Raw genomic sequence first — 6000 nt, 5'->3', positions numbered from 1 at the left:
AAAAAAAAGAAAGGTTGAATAAAGAATAAAAAAACGTTACAGATTGGAAATAAATAAAAAATAATAATAATGAGAGGGATTGAAGATTAAAAAGAGAAAGTAACTAATAGAGAAGAAGAAGGGGAGGGATTACCCTAAATTAGATAAAAGAAATGGGAGAGAGAGAAGAAGATGTAGTTGTTGAGGGGGTAACCAGCTTACAGAGGCAGCAGCTTCAGGTTCACATACGAGAAGGACCTGATCTAACGTGCTAGGCCCGAGAGAGAGGGTAAATGGTGACTAGGGAAGGAGGGGATATGGGAAGGGATGACTGGAACGGAGCACCTGTCTCTCCACAAAAACTGAGAAAGGGAGGAGGGATTTAGCTGAAAACTCACAGTGAAGGGCCAACAACTTATAGAAACTACTTTGATGTGAAAAGCAGTTTGATTTTATGTGTTTTTATTAATCCCTTAAAAAACACATGTGGTGGATAATTTTGTACATTAAATGATTGATGGGGAAAATAAGAGTCAAGGTCAAGGTCAAGGGCAATAGGAGACTAAGCACCAAGGACTAAGGAGAGATGGACTGTAGAGAGATAGGAGAAAGGATCATCTGAAGTCGACATCCAACACCTACCAGTTCTTTTGTTTTTAAATATATATCCGTTTTCAATGATAAAAAGAGGTTTAATATTTAATAAATGTTGGGCAATTGGATTGAATATTGTCATTGTTGGCAACTAGAAAGTGATGTGTGGGTAAAGGTTTTAAAGTGGCTCAACTGTTAATTTAGGTGAATTAATGGGTTAATTTAAGAGAAGGTGATGTAAGCCCAATAATTGCTTGCTGCCCATGTGGAGCCCAAGTTATTGGTTTCAAACTACGGTTACATGTGATAATGCAAACAACAAGAATGTGACAGCCCAGCAAAAGGAAAACAGATTTTTCAATGCCATGTGTTGCCATACTATTGGTTCAGCTATTGTTAATAGAATTAAAAAGGAAAGAAGAAGTCAAGTTCTAATAGAAGTCAAAGTCTCATACATGAAGAACTTGTTATCTAACTTATACGGCAGCAACTTTTGGAGGAGAACTATGCTTCTTTTGACACGTGAACAACATCTAAGAAGAGATAAAAATTAAAAGAGAAAATGGGAGAGTCCAAGAATGCACAGAGTTTGATTTGAAAGAGGACCAGTTGTTGCTTTCAAAAGCAATAAAAACCTGCAAAACCGTGAGACACTGCACAACAATTAATTTGGAGAGGAATAGCAAGAAGGGAAAAAAAAAGGAATTATGTTCGTTAGTCATCGTACGTTTCTTTGTCAAACATTCAATGGAGATTTCACTATGAACAAGAATTAAAGAAGATTAGCGTCTTGCTACTATGTTGATGGTCTGAGCGTGTTCAAGTCTTCCTCTAAACATCAAGCAAGCAATCATCAATGGGGTTTACACAGGCTGAGGTAACCCGTATCTGAAATCCCTATTTTTGTATTCTAGAGTGTTTATTGTTGAGAAACTCTAGATCAATGGTGTATTGGGTTGGGATTTTATTTTATTGATTTAAAATTGTGAATCTAGCAAGTTGGGGCTTGTCTAGGGTGTAAGGTTGTTGCCCTTGTCTGAGTTCTATCTCAGATTGAAGCAGGGATAAGTTCTTGGACCGTTGTAGCGGTTAAAAAATTGAATATTGGGAAAATACGAAACCCTATATGGGTATTCCTCCGTGGAGTAGGCACTCTGGCTGAACCACGTATATCTGGTGTTATTGTCTCGCATTTATTTTTCTACATATATTTGAAGTGCATGTTATACAGAGTGGTGGGACACTGTCTAGTAGACTCAACCACATTGTGGTGTGAGGTGGACGTGTCGTTGTTTGCATGATTGGTAATTACGGGATTGCCCCGGCCAATCTAGAACTTGAAAATTGGAAGTTCTTATTGGGTGGCAATTAAGGAAATTTTTGGAACCACTGATTCACCCCCCTCTCAGTGTCAACCTGGGAACATCAATAAAGATTTGGAAGCAAGAGAGGACTGAAAATGAGAGAGGGAAGAAAATATATGTAACTCTCATTTTTTTCTTTCAAAATTAGGAAATGCAATCAAGTGAAAAATTAGATAAGAGGAAGGAGATGGGTGAAGAATGTATCTCTTTGCCCACCTCATTGTATATATTCTAAGATATTGAACTACCAAATGGATTTTTGTATTCTTGAGATATTTAAGATTGATGCAAAAGCAATTTTAATTTCTTGATAGAAAATCTATTTTTTTTATTATTTCAAGAAATCACTCCGCAAGTTGAAATCAAAATCATACCAAATCAGCAGCCCCAGTTGTTAGATCAAGCACCAAGAAACACGAATAATAAATAGACAATAGATCCGTACGACACAGAGATTTAACGAGGTTCATACACCAGGGTGGTGTGCTACGTCCTCATGCGAATAAGAAGATGATTCACTATGCAGAAGAAAAATTACACCCTAGCAGCGGTGATGAAAAACTTGCCCTGAAACTCTAGCTGCGTGAAAACCCTGGAATATAATGTCTTTCTCAACAAGCAACAGTACATTATATATACTCCAAATCGTGAGTCAACCCATGGGATCGCGGTCGATCCGATCGAACTATACCACAGGTGCGTAGCCCCCGCACCCCCATACAAGATCAGTGATGGGCTCCGGGCTTGGGCCTATTGGCCCAACCCCTCTGCTTCCATCACAGATCTCATAAAATTTCTCATTCGGGTCACCACCAAAATATGTCGGATCGGGTCAATCTTCAAAACGGGTCAAGAATTCGAGACAAACTTAACAAATCTTCACCTTGCCTTGAATTATCCTCCAACAGATAAACAAATAGCTAATATCTTCATCTTCTCCAATAGCCCTCCAAAGGGCTGAACTCAAACACGACAAACACCAAGTAAGTTCAAGCAATGCTCGAACTTACCAACACATAAAGGCTTAGTCAACATATCAGTTGTATTGTCTTCAGTACCAATCTTCAACACTTGAATATTACCTTGAGCAATTATCTCTTTTATGAAATGTACCGAACATCAATGTGCTTTGTATTCTCATGATACATTGGATCTTTAGTCAAGTGAATAGCACTCTGGCTATCACAATGGACAACAGTCACCCCATGATCCATGCTGAGTTCTTCAAACAAACCTCTAAGCCAAATAGCTTATTTAATTGCCTCAGTCACTGCCATATACTCTGCTTCAGTAGTAGATAATGCAACTGTAGCCTGTAAAGTAGCTTTCCAACTAACCGTACTTCCTCCAAGAGTAAATGCATAGCCTGTGAGTGACCTCCTCTTGTCAAGATCACCTGCATAATCTGAATCAACATAATCAGATAAACTATCACCATTCCTCCCAAACTCTAAACAAACACCAGAGGTCCCTTTCAAGTACCTAAGTATCCACTTCACTACTTCTCAATGAGCTTTACCTGGACATGACAAATATCTGCTCACCACACTGACAGCTTGTGAAATGTCAGGACGAGTGCAAACCATATCATACATAACGGAACCAACTGCACTAGAGTATGGAACATGTGACATGTACTTCACCTCTTCATCTGTCTTAGGTGATAGAGCAGTTGAAAGTCTAAAATGAGATGCAAGAGGAGTAGTTATAGGTTTGGCATCTTTCATGCCAAAACGATTCAATACCTTCTCAGTGTACTTTTGTTGAGATAGCCACAGTTTCCCTGCTTTTCTATCCCTCTTGATCTCCATACTAAGGATCTTCCTTGCTGCCCCTAAATCTTTCATCTTAAATTCAGAACTTAATTGTTCCTTCAACCTATTGACCTCATTCATATATTTTGCTGAAATCAACATATCATCAACATAAAGCAACAAATATATGAATGACCCGTCAGAGAGCTTTCTGAAATAAACACAACAGTCATATTTACACTTGGAGTATCCAAAACTAGCCATAACTGAATCAAACCTTTTATACCACTATCTAGGAGGCTGTTTCAAACCATATAGGGACTTCTTCAACAAGCATACATGGTCCTCCTTACCTTCAATAACAAATCCTTCAGGTTTATGCATATAAATCTGTTCTTATAGTTCACCATGTAAGAATGTTATTTTCACAACAAGTTGCTCAAACTCCAAATTATGCATAGCAACTAAAGCAAGTAGGACACAAATAGAACTATGCTTAATAACAGGTGAGAAAACATCATTAAAATCAATTCCTTGTACCTGATTGTAGCCCTTTGCAACCAAACGTGCCTTGTATCTAGCATCTTTAACACCTGAGGCAGATTCCTTCTTCTTGAAGACCCATTTGCAACCAATAATTTTCTTCCCTGTTCTCGGCTTCACAAGCTCCCAAGTCTGATTTTTATAAAGAGATTACATCTCCCCATTCATGGCAATCAACCATTTTGTATAATCAATTGAAGTAACAGCTTCACAATATGTTGCAGGCTCACTATTTTCAATTGTATATGCAACAGATAATGCATAAGCAACAAATTCAGTATGCCCATACTTTTGTGATTGTCTAATATTCCTCCTTGGTCTATCCTTGGCAATGTTGTACTGCTCTTCTTCTTGATTCTCTTGAGCATCATCTCCTTCAGTAAAAGTAGGCAGCTAGGCTAAAGTAGATTGTGCTTTGTTTGAAGATGAACCACCAATTTCAAACTCCACCTTCTCTCTAGATTTTTCTTGACCTTTATCACAATGAATAGGAGCTTCTTTCTTAGGATGCAACATAGCAGATTCATCAAAAGTAACATCTCTGCTAATAAGAAATTTTGGAGACTTTGAATCAGGACACCACAACCTGTATCCTTTCACTCCAGATCCATACCCAAGAAAAATGCATTTCTTATCCCTAGGTTTCAACTTTCCTTCATTTACATGTGCATAAGCAGGACATCCAAATACTTTTAAATTTGAGTAGTCTGCAGGTTTACCTGACCAAACTTCTTCTGGAGTCTTGCACTCAATAGTTGTGCAAGGAGATCGATTCACCAACAAGGTTGGTGTGTTAACTGCTTCTGCCCAAAACTCCTTGCCCAATCCTACATTTGATAACATACACCTCGCCTTTTCTAACAAGGTTTTATTCATACGCTCTGTCACTTAATTCTGCTGGGGTGTTTTAATAACTGTATGATGTCTTGCAATACCTTCATTTTTGCAGAACTCATTAAAGTCACATTCACAAAACTCTAGGCCATTATCGTTCTCAACCTTTTTAATTTGTTTCATGGTTTGCTTTTCAAGCAAATTCTTCCACTGTTTGAAAGTGACAAATACTTCATTTTTGTGCTTCAAGAAATAGACCCAAACCTTCATAGAGAAATCATCAATGAAAGTAAGTAAGTATCTTGCACCAGCCCCCTTTGAAGCAACTCTGGAGGGCCCCCATAGGTCTGAATGAATGTAGTCCAAAGTTCCCTTGGTCCTATGAATAACAGTACTGAAACTAACTATTTTCTGCTTCCCAAACACACAATGCTCACAGAACTCCATTGCTCCTGTACTCTGACCACACAACAAGCCCCTTTTACTTAATGATGCCATCCCTCTTTCACTCATATGGCCTAACCTCATGTGCCATAAATTTGTGATATCTTATTCAGACATAGATGATGAAGCTGCTGCAACAGACCCAGTGATTGTAGTACCCTGCAACACATACAAACTGCTAACCTTGATTCCTTTCATCAATAAGAGAACACCCTTGCTGATCTTCATGACTCCACCTTTAGCTGTATCCTTGCACCCATTTGAATCAAGAGTGCCTAAACTGATGAGATTCTTCTTCAAATCAGGGACATGCCTGACATTAGACAAGGTTCTGACAATGCCATCATACATCTTGATATTGATCGTTCACATTCCAATAGTCTTACAAGAAGCATTATTTCCCTATCAACACAACTCCACCTCGAACTAATTCGTATGTGGAGAACCATTCACGATTGGGACACATATGGTAGGAACAACCAGAGTTA

The 6000-nt window shown here is 38.4% G+C and overlaps 1 protein-coding gene across 6 annotated transcripts in view; it reads right to left on the bottom strand.

Moving 5' to 3' along the window:
- LOC122075768 overlaps positions 1-385 on the bottom strand; it is a 10663-nt gene extending 10278 nt beyond the window's left edge. For 5 of the 6 annotated variants that reach the window (XM_042640924.1, XM_042640928.1, XM_042640926.1 and 2 more), the window contains exon 1: positions 134-385. The gene's annotated coding sequence lies outside the window, so the exon portion shown is untranslated. The remainder of the gene's footprint in view (positions 1-133) is intronic. The other variant, XM_042640925.1, reaches the window with a different exon arrangement.
- Positions 386-6000: the final 5615 nt, after the last annotated feature.

The sequence above is a fragment of the Macadamia integrifolia genome, chromosome 4 (genome assembly GCF_013358625.1).
Source record: "Macadamia integrifolia cultivar HAES 741 chromosome 4, SCU_Mint_v3, whole genome shotgun sequence".
NCBI lineage: Eukaryota > Viridiplantae > Streptophyta > Magnoliopsida > Proteales > Proteaceae > Macadamia > Macadamia integrifolia.
This window is presented reverse-complemented; position numbering and strand designations above follow the sequence as displayed.